This window comes from Ranitomeya imitator, chromosome 4, assembly GCF_032444005.1.
Source record: "Ranitomeya imitator isolate aRanImi1 chromosome 4, aRanImi1.pri, whole genome shotgun sequence".
In the NCBI taxonomy this organism is placed as follows: Eukaryota; Metazoa; Chordata; class Amphibia; order Anura; family Dendrobatidae; genus Ranitomeya; species Ranitomeya imitator.
In genome coordinates, this window is record NC_091285.1 from 69,444,256 (window position 1) to 69,462,283 (window position 18,028).

The window sequence follows — 18,028 nt, forward strand, 5'->3', positions numbered from 1 at the left end:
TGATGCGTTTTTCCTGGCGCTCGGATTGCTGTACGATGAGCCTAATTCAGTGGATCAGGCAGAGAAAAATTTGCTGGCTCTGTGTCAGGGTCAGGATGAGATAGAGGTATGTTGTCAGAAATTTAGAAAGTGGTCCGTACTCACTCAATGGAATGAAGGTGCGCTCGCAGCTATTTTCAGAAAAGGTCTCTCTGAAGCCCTTAAGGATGTCATGGTGGGATTTCCTATGCCTGCTGGTCTGAATGAGTCTATGTCTTTGGCCATTCAGATTGGTCGACGCTTGCGTGAGCGTAAATTTGTGCACCATTTGGCGGTATTACCTGAGCTTAAACCTGAGCCTATGCAGTGCGATATGACTTTGACCAGAGTTGAACAGCAAGAACACAGACGTCTGAATGGGCTGTGTTTCTACTGTGGTGATTCCACTCATGCTATCTCTGATTGTCCTAAGCGCACTAAGTGGTTCGCTAGGTCTGCCACCATTGGTACGGTACAGTCAAAATTTCTTCTGTCCGTTACCTTGATCTGCTCTTTGTCATCGTATTCTGTCATGGCATTTGTGGATTCAGGCGCTGCCCTGAATTTGATGGACTTGGAGTATGCTAGGCGTTGTGGGTTTTTCTTGGAGCCCTTGCAGTGTCCTATTCCATTGAGAGGAATTGATGCTACGCCTTTGGCCAAGAATAAGCCTCAGTACTGGACCCAGCTGACCATGTGCATGGCTCCTGCACATCAGGAGGTTATTCGCTTTCTGGTGTTGCATAATCTGCATGATGTGGTCGTGTTGGGGTTGCCATGGCTACAAGTCCATAATCCACTATTAGATTGGAAATCCATGTCTGTGTCCAGCTGGGGTTGTCAGGGGGTACATGGTGATGTCTAATTTCTGACTATTTCGTCATCCACCCCTTCTGAGGTTCCAGAGTTCTTGTCTGATTACCGGGATGTATTTGATGAGCCCAAGTCCGATACCCTACCTCCGCATAGGGATTGTGATTGTGCTATCGATTTGATTCCTGGTAGTAAATTCCCAAAAGGTCGACTGTTTAATTTATCTGTGCCTGAGCACGCCGCTATGCGGAGTTATGTGAAGGAGTCCTTGGAGAAGGGGCATATTCGCCCATCATCGTCGCCATTAGGAGCAGGGTTCTTTTTTGTAGCCAAGAAGGATGGTTCACTGAGACCTTGTATAGATTACCGCCTTCTAAATAAGATCACCGTTAAATTTCAGTACCCCTTGCCGTTGTTATCTGATTTGTTTGCTCGGATTAAGGGGGCTAGTTGGTTCACCAAGATAGATCTTCGTGGTGTGTATAATCTTGTGCGTATTAAGCGAGGCGATGAATGGAAAACTGCATTTAATACGCCCGAGGGCCATTTTGAGTATCTAGTAATGCCATTCGGACTTGCCAATTCTCCATCAGTGTTTCAGTCCTTTATGCATGACATCTTCCGAGAGTACCTGGATAAATTCCTGATTGTGTACTTGGATGACATTTTGATCTTCTCGGATGATTGGGAGTCTCATGTGAAGCAGGTCAGAACGGTGTTTCAGGTCCTGCGTGCTAATTCTTTGTTTGTGAAGGGATCAAAGTGTCTCTTTGGTGTTCAGAAGGTTTCATTTTTGGGGTTCATCTTTTCCCCTTCTGCTATCGAGATGGACCCTGTTAAGGTCCAAGCCATCCATGATTGGACTCAGCAGACATCTCTGAAAAGTCTGCAAAAGTTCCTGGGCTTTGCTAATTTTTATAGTCGCTTCATCTGCAATTTTTCTAGTATTGCTAAACCATTGACCGATTTGACCAAGAAGGGTGCTGATGTGGTCAATTGGTCTTCTGCTGCGGTGGAAGCTTTTCAAGAGTTGAAGCGTCGTTTTTCTTCTGCCCCTGTGTTGTGTCAACCAGATGTTTCGCTTCCGTTCCAGGTCGAGGTTGATGCTTCTGAGATTGGAGCAGGGGCTGTTTTGTCGCAGAGAAGTTCTGATTGCTCGGTGATGAAACCATGCGCCTTCTTTTCCAGGAAGTTTTCACCTGCTGAGCGAAATTATGACGTGGGCAATCGAGAGTTGCTGGCCATGAAGTGGGCATTCGAGGAGTGGCGTCATTGGCTTGAAGGAGCTAAGCATCGCGTGTTGGTCTTGACTGATCATAAGAACTTGACTTATCTCGAGTCTGCCAAGCGGTTGAATCCTAGACAGGCTCGTTGGTCGCTGTTTTTTGCCCGTTTTGACTTTCTGATTTCGTACCTTCCGGGCTCTAAAAATGTGAAGGCGGATGCTCTGTCTAGGAGTTTTGTGCCCGACTCTCCGGGTTTATCTGAGCCGGTGGGTATCCTCAAAGAGGGAGTATTTGTGTCTGCCATCTCCCCTGATTTGCGGCGGGTGCTGCAAAAATTTCAGGCTAATAAACCTGATCGTTGCCCAGCGGAGAAACTGTTTGTCCCTGATAGGTGGACGAATAAAGTTATCTCTGAGGTTCATTGTTCGGTCTTGGCTGGTCATCCTGGAATGTTTGGTACCAGAGAGTTAGTGGCTAGATCCTTTTGGTGGCCATCTCTGTCGCTGGATGTGCGTACTTTTGTGCAGTCCTGTGGGATTTGTGCTCGGGCTAAGCCCTGCTGTTCTCGTGCCAGTGGGTTGCTTTTGCCCTTGCCGGTCCCGAAGAGGCCTTGGACACATATCTCCATGGATTTTATTTCAGATCTTCCCGTCTCTCAAAAGATGTCAGTCATTTGGGTGGTCTGTGATCGCTTCTCTAAGATGGTCCATTTGGTACCCTTGTCTAAATTACCTTCCTCCTCTGATTTGGTGCCATTGTTCTTCCAGCATGTGGTTCGTTTACATGGCATTCCAGAGAATATTGTTTCTGACAGAGGTTCCCAGTTTGTTTCGAGGTTTTGGCGAGCCTTTTGTGGTAGGATGGGCATTGACTTGTCTTTTTCCTCGGCGTTCCATCCTCAGACTAATGGCCAGACCGAACGAACCAATCAGACCTTGGAAACATATCTGAGATGCTTTGTTTCTGCTGATCAGGATGACTGGGTGTCCTTTTTGCCTTTGGCTGAGTTCGCCCTTAATAATCGGGCCAGCTCGGCTACCTTGGTTTCGCCGTTTTTCTGCAACTCTGGGTTCCATCCTCGTTTCTCTTCAGGGCAGGTTGAGTCTTCGGCCTGTCCTGGTGTGGATACTGTGGTGGACAGGTTGCAGCAGATTTGGACTCATGTAGTGGACAATTTGACCTTGTCCCAGGAGAAGGCTCAACGTTTCGCTAATCGCAGACGCTGTGTGGGTCCCCGACTTCATGTTGGGAATTTGGTTTGGTTATCTTCTCGTCATATTCCTATGAAGGTTTCCTCTCCTAAGTTTAAACCTCGTTTCATTGGTCCGTATAGGATTTCTGAGGTTCTTAATCCTGTGTCTTTTTGTCTGACCCTTCCAGATTCTTTTTCCATACATAACGTATTCCATAGGTCATTGTTGCGGAGATACGTGACACCTATGGTTCCATCTGTTGATCCTCCTGCCCCGGTTTTGGTGGAGGGGGAGTTGGAGTATATTGTGGAGAAGGTTTTGGATTCTCGTGTTTCAAGACGGAAACTCCAGTATCTGGTTAAGTGGAAGGGTTATGCTCAGGAAGATAATTCCTGGGTCTTTGCCTCTGATGTCCATGCTCCCGATCTTGTTCGTGCCTTTCATATGGCTCGTCCTGGTCGTCCTGGGGGCTCTGGTGAGGGTTCGGTGACCGCTCCTCAAGGGGGGGGGTACTGTTGTGAATACTGTGGCAGAGCTCCCTCCTGTGGTCACAAGTGGTACTTCGGCTGATTCTCTCTGTGAGCTTCCGCTGGTGGAGGAAAGTGGTACTGTGGCTTCTGAGTTTCCTTCCTCAGGTGATGTGGTGAAGTCGTTAGGTGCTGCTCTATTTAACTCCACCTAGTGCTTTGATCCTGGCCTCCAGTCAATGTTCTAGTATTGGACCTGTTTCCTCCTGGATCGTTCCTGTGGCCTGCTGCTCTGCATAGCTAAGTTCCGCTTTGCTATTTTGTTTGCTGTTTTTTTCTGTCTAGCTTGTCTATTTGTTTTTTCTTGCTTGCTGGAAGCTCTGGGACGCAGAGGGTGTACCTCCGTGCCGTTAGTTCGGTACGGAGGGTCTTTTTGCCCCCTTTGCGTGGTTTTTGTAGTGTTTTGTGTTGACCGCAAAGTTACCTTTCCTATCCTCGCTCTGTTCAGAAAGTCGGGCCTCACTTTGCTAAATCTATTTCATCTCTACGTTTGTCTTTTCATCTTAACTCACAGTCATTATATGTGGAGTGTTAAGTCCTTCTCAGTCCCTGGCTTACTAGAGGTAGGGATCCTGAGTAAATGACACGCAAACAAGGTATTGTGTGATCATATACAAGGGAAGCCCAGGAGCACATCTCTCTCTCTGGGCTTTGCCCTCCCTTTATATAGAAAAGAATTATTCTTTTACAGACATGCGCACAAGCGCTCATATTTCACTATCTCTTACATAAACAATCTATACCAGTCTTTATCAGTAGAAAGTTACATCATCTGGAAGGTGAATGAAAGGCTGCTATTGAAAGAAGGAATGCACACATGATTACTTCCATAAAAGGAAATGTCAAGTCAGCAGAAATGTATCTTGTTGTAAGCGAGATTTCTCAGGAAGAAGACAAGATGGATTCCTTTAGTTCAGTCTGATCTCCACAGGAGGCTGCCTTTTCCTTTGGGGTATTTCTCTGAGGCAAGGTAGGCTTATTTTCTATCTTCAGGCTAGCTAGTTTCTCAGGCTGCGCCGAGTTGCATAGGGAGCGTTAGGCGCAATCCACGGCTGCCTCTAGTGTGGTTGGAGAGGATTAGGGATTGCGGTCAGCAGAGTTCCCACGTCTCAGAGCTCATTCTATGTTTTTGGGTTATTGTCAGGTCACTGTATGTGCTCTGACCTCTATGTCCATTGTGGTACTGAATTATCTTATCATAACACACCCCCTCCTGCTTCTCCTGCTTCTCCTCATCCTCCATCTCCAATGTGGTATCTCAAATCACTTTGTCCACCTAATCCGGAAGCTCTCCAGCATTGCCTCAGGGTTCTACAAAGAGAGTGAGCGACAATGAGACCATAGTCAGCACAACTATCCCACTTCTGTGCCTACTCAAACAGTTGCTGCTGTAGTGTGGCTAAGGCTAGTTTCACACTAGCGTTTCCCTGATGTGTGGCGGGCTGCGGACTTCCTCCGTGAAGCCCCGCCCTCAGCCGCACATCCGCTGCTAGCTCCGCCTACATCTGCATGCAGAAAAAAAAATGCTACATGGCTGCGTCTCCGCTGGTCGCCGCATCGTCAAAACGACGCATGCGGCACCATCCGCATACAGATGCACGACCTGCGTACCTAATAGTAAATGTAGGTACGCAGGCCGCATGCGGGCCGCATGCAGATGTAGGCGGAGCTAGCAGCGGAGGTGCAGCTGAGGGCGGGGCTTCACGGAGGATGTCCGCAGCCCGCCGCACATCAGGGAAACGCTAGTGTGAAACTAGCCTAATGGGAGCGTATGAAGTTTGTGTGGCAGAGATGGCTTGTCTCTGTGATGTAACACGGAAAATTTTCTCTAGTGCATGAAAGCACTAAGAAGTTTGTTTTTAGCACCTTGGACTGGGTTACAGGTAGCTGTGAGGGATGGGCAGGTCTGGCTAGCCACATACCTCATCTCTTGCCTATATAATGGTGGCTGGTAGAGTTGAGCGACCTTGACCTTCTTAGAGTCGAGCCGGGTTTCGCGAAACCCGACTATCTCAAAAGTCGAGTCGAGTGGAATCGGCCGATTATCGCGAAAAGTCGGCAGTGAGTAGAGGCCAGGAAAACATGTACAGAGCCCATTGTATTGGCAAAAACATCCATTCTTGCTACTGAAGCTTGTCAATCGTAATTTAGCTTATAATAATTGTAAGGCATTTGAAATTGGGGGTCATTTGGCTAAAGTTGTGGGGGGTAGGGCTGGTTCAAGCAATTAGTGGACCCAGGACATCTGGACCACGTCACGGCGGTGGAGCAGGAAGAGGTAAGTATTTCAACTTTGCAAGTGCTGTGATCCTGAGCAAGCAGGGGGGGGGGCACTCGTTGGCATTGGCACTGGCACAGGGCCCCTCAAAGTACAGCGGTGTGTTTGCACGGCGGGGGCGCCTCCCACCGGCAGCAACACTTTTGCGTACTATGAGAGGCCCTGTGCCAGTGACGTCGCCAACGAGTATTCCTCCCCCAACCTGATGAAGGAACCTGCACCTTCATCTGCACCTTCCTCTTTGTCCCCGTGTAATGTGGTATGGTATGCGGGAAGGAGGACCTGACTTTCAGCAGGGTCACAATCTTGCAGTGTAGCGTGCACGGGGAATGTTGCGTTATGGGTCAATGTACCAGCAGACTCATCTATCACTGGCTGGGCAATGGGCAGGATGAGGGGGAAACAGATATGGGCCCAAAGAATAAAGTGGGCTAAATGCAGTTCAAAATTGGTAACAGGACTAACCAGGGGGCATTGCTTTGTTCAGTGGAGGACAACTGGAATGAGAGGCTGACACAGAGAGTAGGCCCGAATCAGTAAGTATTCTAAATGCAGTTCAAAATTGGCAACAGTAGTAAACCGGCGGCACAGCTTTGTTCACTGTAGGAGAACAGCAAGGAGCGGCAGACACAGATAGAAGGCCCCAACCCAACTAGTAGGCCTAATGCAGTGTTGTTTTCAACAACTACTTAAGAAGAGCCAGAAGATCGAAGCAATGGAGACGAAACCTGGGGAACACCTTGGAGTGGAACACACCGTCTCTACACCCCATACCCAATTAGTAGGCCTAATGCAGTGTTGTTTTCAACAACTACTAAAGTAGAGCCAGAAGATCGAAGAAATGGAGACTGGAGAGGAAACCTGGGGAACACCTTGGAGTGGAACACACCGTCTCTACACCCCATACCCAATTTGTAGGCCTAATGCAGTGTTGTTTTCAACAACTACTAAACGAGAGTCAGAAGATCGAAGCAATGGAGAGGAAACCTGGGGAACACCTTGGAGTGGAACACACCGTCTCTACACCCCATACTCAATTTGTAGGCCTAATGCAGTGTAGTTTTCCACAACTACTAAACGAGAGTCAGAAGATTGAAGCAATGGCGAGGAAACCTGGGGAACACCTTGGAGCGGCAGACACCGTTAGTAGGCCCTACCGAAGTAGTAGCCCCAATGCAGTTTTCAAATTCCTAGAGGCTGAAAACCAGACTATTGACACTCCGCTTTTTTCAAAGGAGGACAGCTGTATTGAGTGGCGCAGACAGACACAGGTAGTAGGCCTTAAACCAAAAATGTGGCTCAATGCAGCTTAAAAAAGGTTACAGGGGTACACAGGCAGCATTGGTCTGGTCAGTGGAGGACAATTTCAATAGTGGACCGCAGACAGACTTTGTACGCCTACTATTAAAAAAAGGATGCTCTATGCAATTAAAAATAGGTTCCAGGGCTCCACGGGCAGCAGTGGTGTGGTCAGTGGAGGAGTATTGGAAGGAGGGACCGCAGACAGGCATAGTAGGCCTAACATAACAAAATTAGGCTGTAGGCACTTTAAAATTGGTTCCAGGGGTACACGGGCAGCAGTGGTGTGGTCAGCGGAGGACAATTTGAATTAGGGACTGCAGACAGACTTTGTAGGCTGTCCCCTGTGGACCGTGCATCCAACACATTAACCCAGTGCGCCGTAATGGACACGTAACTTTTTGTGGACATGCCTACTGGTCCATGCGTCTCTTGTCAGGTGCACCTTTCTACTGTTTGATTGCCTGAGTGCTATGACAATGCAGACTTTTTCATGCCGGTGGAGGGCTGGGATGGCTTTTCTTGCAAAAGAAGTGTCGACTGGGTAGCTTGAACCGTGGTACAGCGTAGTTCATCTGGGCTTTATAAATATAAAACAAAGGAAAAAAGTAGGCTCCATGGACTTTCAGCTGGGTTCCAGGGGTACACGGCCAGCATTGTTCTGGTCAGTGGAGAAATATTGGAAAGAGGGACCGCAGACAGGCTTAGAAGGCCTAACATAATAAAATTAGGCTGTAGGCACTTTATAATTGGTTCCAGGGGTACACGGGCAGCAGTGGTCTGGTCAGTGGAGGCCTAGTGGAAGGAGGGACCGCAGACAGGCGTAGTAGGCCTAACATAATAAAATATGGCTGTAGGCACTTTAAAATTGGTTCCAGGGGTACACGGGCAGCAGTGGTCTGGTCAGTGGAGGCCTAGTGGAAGGAGGGCCCGCAGACAGGCTTCGAAGGCCTAACATAATAAAATTGGGCTGTAGGCACTTTAAAATTGGTTCCAGGGGTACACGGGCAGCAGTGGTCTGGTCAGTGGAGGACAAGTGTAAGGAGGGACCGCAGACAGGCATAGTAGGCCTAACATAATAAAATATGGCTGTAGGCACTTTAAAATTGGTTCCAGGGGTACACGGGCAGCAGTGGTCTGGTCAGTGGACGACAAGTGTAAGGAGGGACCGCAGACAGGCGTAGTAGGCCTAACATAATAAAATATGGCTGTAGGCACTTTAAAATTGGTTCCAGGGGTACACGGGCAGCAGTGGTCTGGTCAGTGGAGGACTAGTGGAAGGAGGGACCGCAGACAGGCTTCGAAGGCCTAACATAATAAAATTGGGCTGTAGGCACTTTAAAATTGGTTCCAGGGATACACGGGCAGCAGTGGTCTCGTCAATGGAGGACAAGTGTAAGGAGGGACCGCAGACAGGCGTAGTAGGCCTAACATAATAAAATATGGCTGTAGGCACTTTAAAATTGGTTCCAGGGGTACACGGGCAGCAGTGGTCTGGTCAGTGGAGGACTAGTGGAAAGAGGGACCGCAGACAGGCTTCGAAGGCTTAACATAATAAAATTGGGCTGTAGGCACTTTAAAATTGGTTCCAGGGGTACACGGGCAGCAGTGGTCTGGTCAGTGGACGACAAGTGTAAGGAGGGACCGCAGACAGACGTAGTAGGCCTAACATAATAAAATATGGCTGTAAGCACTTTAAAATTGGTTCCAGGGGTACACGGGCAGCAGTGGTCTGGTCAGTGGAGGACTAGTGGAAGGAGGGACCGCAGACAGGCTTCGAAGGCCTAACATAATAAAATTGGGCTGTAGGCACTTTAAAATTGGTTCCAGGGGTACACGGACAGCAGTGGTCTCGTCAGTGGAGGACAAGTGTAAGGAGGGACCGCAGACAGGCGTAGTAGGCCTAACATAATAAAATATGGCTGTAGGCACTTTAAAATTGGTTCCAGGGGTACACGGGCAGCAGTGGTCTGGTCAGTGGAGGACTAGTGGAAAGAGGGACCGCAGACAGGCTTCGAAGGCCTAACATAATAAAATTGGGCTGTAGGCACTTTAAAATTGGTTCCAGGGGTACACGGGCAGCAGTGGTCTGGTCAGTGGAGGACAAGTGTAAGGAGGGACCGCAGACAGGCGTAGTAGGCCTAACATAATAAAATATGGCTGTAGGCACTTTAAAATTGGTTCTAGGGGAGGGGTACACGGGCAGCAGTGGTCTGGTCATTGGAGGCCTAGTGGAAGGAGGGACCGCAGACAGGCGTAGTAGGCCTAACATAATAAAATATGGCTGTAGGCACTTTAAAATTGGTTCCAGGGGTACACGGGCAGCAGTGGTCTGGTCAGTGGAGGCATAGTGGAAGGAGGGCCCGCAGACTGGCTTTGAAGGCCTAACATAATAAAATATGGCAGTAGGCACTTTAAAATTGGTTCCAGGGGTACACGGGCAGCAGTGGTCTGGTCAGTGCAGGACAAGTGTAAGGAGGGACCGCAGACAGGCGTAGTAGGCCTAACATAATAAAATATGGCTGTAGGCACTTTAAACTTGGTTCCAGGGGTACACGGGCAGCAGTGGTCTGGTCAGTGGAGGACTAGTGGTAGGAGGGACCGCAGACAGGCTTCGAAGGCCTAACATGATAAAATATGGCTGTAGGCACTTTAAAATTGGTTCCAGGGGTACACGGGCAGCAGTGGTCTGGTCAGTGGAGGACAAGTGTAAGGAGGGACCGCAGACAGGCGTAGTAGGCCTAAAATAATAAAATATGGCTGTAGGCACTTTAAAATTGGTTCCAGGGGTACACGGGCAGCAGTGGTCTGGTCAGTGGAGGCCTAGTGGAAGGAGGGACCGCAGACAGGCGTAGTAGGCCTAACATAATAAAATATGGCTGTAGGCACTTTAAAATTGGTTCCAGGGGTACACGGGCAGCAGTGGTCTGGTCAGTGGAGGCCTAGTGGAAGGAGGGCCCGCAGACAGGCTTCGAAGGCCTAACATAATAAAATTGGGCTGTAGGCACTTTAAAATTGGTTCCAGGGGTACACGGGCAGCAGTGGTCTGGTCAGTGGAGGACAAGTGGAAGGAGGGACCGCAGACAGGCGTAGTAGGCCTAACATAATAAAATATGGCTGTAGGTACTTTAAAATTGGTTCCAGGGGTACACGGGCAGCAGTGGTCTGGTCAGTGGAGGCCTCGTGGAAGGAGGGACCGCAGACAGGCGTAGTAGGCCTGACATAATAAAATATGGCTGTAGGCACTTTAAAATTGGTTCCAGGGGTACACGGGCAGCAGTGGTCTGGTCAGTGGAGGACAAGTGGAAGGAGGGACCGCAGACAGGCTTCTAAGGCCTAACATAATAAAATTGGGCTGTAGGCACTTTAAAATTGGTTCCAGGGGTACACGGGCAGCAGTGGTCTGGTCAGTGGAGGCCTAGTGGAAGGAGGGACCGCAGACAGGCGTAGTTGGCCTAACATAATAAAATATGGCTGTAGGCACTTTAAAATTGGTTCCAGGGGTACACGGGCAGCAGTGGTCTGGTCAGTGGAGGACTAGTGGAAGGAGGGACCGCAGACAGGCTTCGAAGGCCTAACATAATAAAATTGGGCTGTAGGCACTTGAAAATTGGTTCCAGGGGTACACGGGCAGCAGTGGTCTGGTCAGTGGAGGACAAGTGTAAGGAGGGACCGCAGACAGGCGTAGTAGGCCTAACATAATAAAATATGGCTGTAGGCACTTTAAAATTGGTTCCAGGGGTACACGGGCAGCAGTGGTCTGGTCAGTGGAGGCCTAGTGGAAGGAGGGACCGCAGACAGGCGTAGTAGGCCTAACATAATAAAATTGGGCTGTAGGCACTTTAAAATTGGTTCCAGGGGTACACGGGCAGCAGTGGTCTGGTCAGTGGAGGACAAGTGTAAGGAGGGACTGCAGACAGGCGTAGTAGGCCTAACATAATAAAATATGGCTGTAGGCACTTTAAAATTGGTTCCAGGGGTACACGGGCAGCAGTGGTCTGGTCAGTGGAGGCCTAGTGGAAGGAGGGACCGCAGACAGGCGTAGTAGGCCTAACATAATAAAATATGGCTGTAGGCACTTTAAAATTGGTTCCAGGGGTACACAGGCAGCAGTGGTCTGGTCAGTGGAGGACAAGTGTAAGGAGGGACCGCAGACAGGCTTAGAAGGCCTAATATAATAAAATATGGCTGTAGGCACTTTAAAATTGGTTCCAGGGGTACACGGGCAGCAGTGGTCTGGTCAGTGGAGGACTAGTGGAAGGAGGGACCGCAGACAGGCGTAGTAGGCCTAACATAATAAAATTTGGCTGTGGACACTTGGAATTCTCTTGCAGGGGTACACAGGCAGCATTGGTGTTGTCAGCGAAGGCCGATTGTAATGAGTGTCTGCCAGTTAGTAGTCCCAAACAATAAATACATGTTAATGTCTCGCATTACAGCAAAACGAAAACACAAAAGGGTGCAATCATTAGGTACAGGGGTGGGCTCCTCTGCGTAGTTTCAGACCTAGTAATTTGGCGCAAAGTTTTTACTTGGGTAAATATAGGACACTGCCCCTGACTATGTTAAGTACCATCATACATGTCAACACAATGGTATTGTCAGTGGCAGGAATTTAAGGATGTCTGCGCATAGACTAAACATTGGTGGAACTGTGAGAGATAATTGTGCAAGTGGTAGAGCAATGTTTGAGTTGGGGGTGGGGGAACTCTCTTGTGGCCGGCGGTACAGGCCCAGGGCCCCTCATGTTACAACAGTGTGTCTGACGTTGGGTGCGCACCACCACCGCCAGAGACACTTTATTGTACTATGAGGGACCCAGTGGCAGTGCCGTTGACCAAAAGCGGGCACACCCACATCTTCAGACAAACAGCACTCTCACGGGTGCTTGCGCCAAGTGGCGATGCCACGGCCCCGTGTGGGGAGTTTAGCCATTTTGGGAGGTGTAAACATGTCGTATGCTGGACAATCAGCTGCTCCAAATTACGAGATTGGAAAAGTCATTCAGAGTAGTCCACAGGCAAGACCTTTTCATAGGAAGGCTAGGTGTCGGCCAGGCAAGTTGGGTAGCCAGACGAGTCCTTTTTTCGGTTAATATTGAACCTGCAGCACTGAATACTCTTTCTGATAGGACACTAGCTGTCGGGCAAACAAGCTCCTGCAATGCATATTCTGCCAATTCTGGCCAGGTGTCTAATTTGGATGCCCAGTAATCAAATGGGAATGACGGTTGAGGGAGAACATCGATAAGGGATGAAAAATAGTTAGTAACCATACTGGACAAATGTTGTCTCCTGTCACTTTGAATTGATGCAGCAGTACCTGTCCTGTCTGCATCAATTGAATTGATCAATTCAATTGAACTGCATCAATTGAATTTGAATTGATGCAGCAGTACCTGTCATAGCAAAATCAATCCACAACCTGGTCAGAAAACCCCTCTGTCCAACGCCACTTCTGATTTCTGCACCTCTAACACCTCTGGTCTGCTGCCCCCTGCAGCTCGTGTGAGAACGATCACGGGCGCTGTGTGCTGGGAATGCCTGAAGCAAACGGTCAACAAGAGTTGATTGTTTGGTTGCTAATATTATTTCCAAGTTCTCATGTGGCATAATATTTTGCAATTTGCCTTTATAGCGAGGATCAAGGAGGCAGGCCAACCAGTAATCGTCATCGTTCATCATTTTAGTAATGCGTGTGTCCCTTTTGAGGATACGTAAGGCATAATCCGGCATGTGGGCCAAAGTTCCAGTTGTCAAATCTGCGGTTGAGGGGCAGTTTCAGGCAAATCTACGTCACTTGTGTCCCTCAAAAAACCAGAACCCGGCCTTGCCACGCCACCAATTTCCAGTGGCCCCGGAAAAACTTCCTCATTAAAAATATACTCATCCCCATCATCCTCCTCGTCCTCCTCCTCCTCTTCGCCCGCTACCTCGTACTGTACACTGCCCTGACCAGACAATGGCTGACTGTCATCAAGGCTTTCCTCTTCCCCTGCTGCAGACGCCTGCTCCTTTATGTGCGTCAAACTTTGCATCAGCAGATGCATTAGGGGGATGCTCATGCTTATTATGGCGTTGTCTGCACTAACCAGCCGTGTGCATTCCTCAAAACACTGAAGGACTTGACACATGTCTTGTATCTTCAACCACTGCACACCTGACAACTCCATGTCTGCCATCCTACTGCCTGCCCGTGTATGTGTATCCTCCCACAAAAACATAACAGCCCGCCTCTGTTCGCACAGTCTCTGAAGCATGTGCAGTGTTGAGTTCCACCTTGTTGCAACGTCTATGATTAGGCGATGCTGGGGAAGGTTCAAAGACCGCTGATAGGTCTGCATACGGCTGGAGTGTGCGGGCGAACGGCGGATATGTGAGCAAAGTCCGCGCACTTTGATGAGCAGGTCGGATAACCCTGTATAACTTTTCAGGAAGCACTGCACCACCAGGTTTAAGGTGTGAGCCAGGCAAGGAATGTGTTTCAGTTGGGAAAGGGAGATGGCAGCCATGAAATTCCTTCCGTTATCACTCACTACCTTGTCTGCCTCAAGATCTACTGTGCCCAGCCACGACTGTGTTTCTCTCTGCAAGAACTCGGACAGAACTTCCGCGGTGTGTCTGTTGTCGCCCAAACACTTCATAGCCAATACAGCCTGCTGATGCTTGCCAGTAGCTGCCCCATAATAGGACAACTGGTGTGCAACAGTGGCAGCTGCGGATGGAGTGGTTGGGTGACTGTGGTCTGTGGATGAGCTCGCGCTTCTGCAGGAGGACGAGGAGGAGGGGGTGCGAACGCCTACAGCCAACTGTTTCCTAGACCGTGGGCTAGGCAGAACTGTCCCGAAATTGATGTCCCCTGTGGACCCTGCATCCACCACATTCACCCAGTGTGCCGTGATGGACACGTAACATCCCTGGCCATGCCTACTGGTCCATACATCTGTTGTCAGGTGCACCTTTGTACTCACAGATTGCCTGAGTGCATGGGCGATGCGCTCTTTAACATGCTGGTGGAGGGCTGGGATGGCTTTTCTCGAAAAGAAGTTTCGACTGGGTAGCTCGTAGCATGGTTCAGCGTAGTCCATCAGGGCTTTGAAATCTTCGCTTTCAACTAACCGGTAGGTGATCATCTCTAACGAGATTAGTCTAGCTATGTGGGCGTTCAAACCCTGTGTACGCGGATGCGAGGATAAGTACTTCCTTTTTCTAACAAGAGTCTCATGTAGGGTGAGCTGGACTGCAGAGCTGGAGATCGTGGAACTAGCGGGTGTGCCGGTGGACATGGCAGACTGAGAGACGATTGGAGACGGTATTGTTTCCGCCGGTGCCCTAGATGCAGTGTTTCCTACTACGAAACTGGTGATTCCCTGACCCTGACTGCTTTGGCCTGGCAAAGAAACCTGCACAGATACTGCAGGTGGTGCGGAAAATGGTGGCCTTACAGTGACGGAAGGGATGTAGCGTTGCTGACTAGCTTCATTGGCCGAGGGTGCTACAACCTTTAGGGACGTTCGGTAGTTAGTCCAGGCTTGAAAATGCATGGTGGTTAAATGTCTATGCATGCAACTTGTATTGAGACTTTTCAGATTCTGACCTCTGCTTAAGGTAGTTGAACATTTTTGACAGATGACTTTGCGCTGATCAATTGGATGTTGTTTAAAAAAATGCCAGACTGCACTCTTTCGAGCATCGGATCCCTTTTCAGGCATTGCAGACTGAGCTTTAACCGGATGGCCACGCTGTCCTCCAACAGGTTTTGGCTTTGCCATGCGTTTTGTGCCAGATACGGGCCCGGCAGATGGAACCTGTTGCGATGTTGATGCCTACTGCGGCCCCTTCTCCTCCGTTTCAGAACTATTGCCGCCTGCACCCTGTTCCCCCAATGGCTGCCAATCGGGGTCAACAACTGGGTCATCTATAACCTCCTCTTCTATCTCGTGTGCAACTTCGTCTGTGTCACCGTGTAAGTCGGTGGTATAGCGTTCGTGACAGGGCACCATAGTCTCATCAGGGTCTGATTCTGGATCAGTACCCTGCGAGGGCAATGTTGTGGTCTGAGTCAAAGGAACAGCATAGTAGTCTGGCTGTGGCTGTGCATCAGTGCACTCCATGTCCGATTCAACTAGTAATGGGCATGGCCTGTTAACTGTTTCACTTTCTAAGCCAGGGACGGTATGTGTAAAGAGCTCCATGGAGTAACCCGTTGTGTCGCCTGCTGCATCCTTCTCTGTTGTTGTTTTTGCTGAAGAGGACAAGGAAGCGACTTGTCCCTGACCGTGAACATCCACTAACGACGCGCTGCTTTTACATTTACCAGTTTCAAAAGAGGAGGCAAAAGAGCTAGAGCCTGAGTCAGCAAGGTAAGCCAAAACTTGCTCTTGCTGCTCCGGCTTTAAAAGCGGTTTTCCTACTCCCAGAAAAGGGAGCGTTCGAGGCCTTGTGTAGCCAGACGACGAACCTGGCTCCACAGCTCCAGACTTAGGTGCTATATTTTTTTTCCCACGACCACCTGATGCTCCACTACCACTACCATCATTACCAGCTGGCAATGAACGCCCACGGCCACGACCTCTTCCACCAGACTTCCTCATTGTTTTAAAATCGTAACCAAAGTAACGGTATTTGTTGCTGTCAAAGAACTTACACTGTGAGCTATAATTTCAGTATGATTTAGATATCCCTTTACAGGTGGGTGAGACCGCAAGGAAAATCAGGCACAATGTTACACACTCTGTTTTCTGTGGCACCAAATGAGAGAGATGCCACACACGCAGGACTGTCACTCAAGCACAAATGTCAATATTAATCTACTACTATTTTTTTTTATTTTTTCAGGGAGAATTTAGAAACCAAATAAAAAAAAAATAGGCTTTCTATGGCCCACTATTTGAGAGAGAGATGGCACACTCAGGAGTCAGGAGTGGCACACAAGCAGAAAGGCCAATATTAATCTCCCACTGTTTTTTTTTTATTTTTTCAGGGAGGATTTAGAAACCAAATATATAAAAAAATAGGCTTTCTATGGCCCACTATTTGAGAGAGAAAGATGGCACACTCAGGAGTCAGGACTGGCACACAAGCAGAAAGGCCAATATTAATCTCCCACTGTTTTTTTTTTATTTTTTAGGGAGAATTTAGAAACCAAATAAAAAAAATAAATAGGCTTTCTATGGCCCACTATTTGAGAGAGAGATGGCACACCCAGGAGTCAGGACTGGCACACAAGCAGAAAGGCCAATATTAATCTCCCACTGTTTTTTTTTTTCAGGGAGAATTTAGAAACCAAACAAAAAAAAAAATAGGCTTTCTATGGCCCACTATTTGAGAGAGATGGCACACTCAGGAGTCAGGACTGGCACACAAGCAGAAAGGCCAATATTAATCTCCCACTGTTTTTTTTTTCAGGGAGAATTTAGAAACCAAATTAAAAAAAATAGGCTTTCTATGGCCCACTATTTGAGAGAGAGATGGCACACTCAGGAGTCAGGACTGGCACACAAGCAGAAAGGCCAATATTAATCTCCCACTGTTTTTTTTTATTATTTTTTCAGGGAGAATTTAGAAACCAAATATAAAAAATAGGCTTTCTATGGCCCACTATTTGAGAGAGAGATGGCACACTCAGGAGTCAGGACTGGCACACAAGCAGAAAGGCCTATATTAATCTCCCACTGTTTTTTTTTATTTTTTCAGGGAGAATTTAGAAACCAAATTAAAAAAAATAAATAGGCTTTCTATGGCTCACTATTTGAGAGAGAGATGGCACACTCAGGAGTCAGGACTGGCACACAAGCAGAAAGGCCAATATTACTCTCCCACTGTTTATTTTTTTATTTTTTCAGGGAGAATTTAGAAACCAAATAAAAAAAAAAATAGGCTTTCTATGGCCCACTATTTGAGAGAGAGATGGCACACTCAGGAGTCAGGACTGGCACACAAGCAGAAAGGCCAATATTAATCTTCCACGGTTTTTGTTATTTTTTCAGGGAGAATTTAGAAAACAAATAAAAAAAAAATAAATAAATAGGCTTTCTATGGCCCACTATTTGAGAGAGAGATGACACACTCAGGACTGGCACACAAGCCCAAAGGCCAATATTAATCTCCCACTGTTTTTTTTTTTCAGGGAGAATTTATGAACCCAATAAAAAAAAAGAAAAAAAAAAGGCTTTCTATGGCCCACTATGTGAGAGAGATGGCACACACAGGGATTGCACTCTAGCAGAAATGCCAATCTTAATCTCCCACAACTTATTTTTTTAGGGAGAATTACAAAAAAAAAAAGGGACTGTCCTACAATTACTATCTCCCTGCAGTAATCTCAGCCAGGTATGGCAGGCAGCAATAAGGAGTGGACTGATGCACAAATTAAATAAAAAGTGTGGACAAACAAAAAAGATAGCTGTGCAGAAAGGAAGGAACAACAGGATTTGTGCTTTGAAAAAAGCAGTTGGTTTGCACAGCGGTGTACACACAGCAATGCAGCTATCAGGGAGCCTTCTAGGGCAGCCCAATGAGCTACAGCGCTGAGGGGGAAAAAAAAAAATGTAGCTTCCACTGTCCCTGCACACCGAAGGTGGTGTTGGGCAGTGGAAATCGCTACAGCACAAGCGGTTTGGTGGTTAATGGACCCTGCCTAACGCTATCCCTGCTACTGACGAAGCGGCAGCAA